Source organism: Penaeus monodon, chromosome 34 (assembly GCF_015228065.2).
Source record: "Penaeus monodon isolate SGIC_2016 chromosome 34, NSTDA_Pmon_1, whole genome shotgun sequence".
Taxonomy (NCBI): Eukaryota; Metazoa; Arthropoda; class Malacostraca; order Decapoda; family Penaeidae; genus Penaeus; species Penaeus monodon.
Window position 1 is genome coordinate 34,163,374 of NC_051419.1, and position 588 is coordinate 34,163,961.

Here is a 588-nt window from a genome sequence, read left to right on the forward strand (position 1 = left end):
GCGGGGGACCAACCAAACCCCCTAACAGACTGGTAACAGCGATAAAATATACAAAACAACCCTGATATCTGGTGGGGGCGATGGGATACCCCAAAACAAACCCCTGACGGTGTGTGTGTGTAGAGAGACATAGTGAGTAAGAAAGGGAGATGAAAATAGACAGTTCTGTTTTCTTTTATACTGATAGTGTTTTTGAAGCCTATTTGGTTTATTACAGCTAATTGTCTTATAGAAAATAGTTCCTTGATCATCCATGCATATCTGTGCTGCCAGAAAGCCTCTAACAGTAGAGGCGTTGGTAGGAATTAATACTATTAATATTTAAGGTTTTGAAATGAGTTTCCTCAAAGATTTTCCTCAGAAAAAAAAACTCCATTACAGTTAGGTAAGTATATTTTTGTAAATTACATTAATTGTTTGCAAGAAATGTGTAGAAGTAGGTCTCGAGCATTTTCCTAAAGAAAATATTCCTCAAATGCAGTCAACAGAAATAAGGATGGAAGTCTGAATTTTCGTTTTTTGTTGTCATTACATCAGAATTATACACAAGCAGACCTTTGAAGTATTCGTAAAACGTGTAACTCAAAA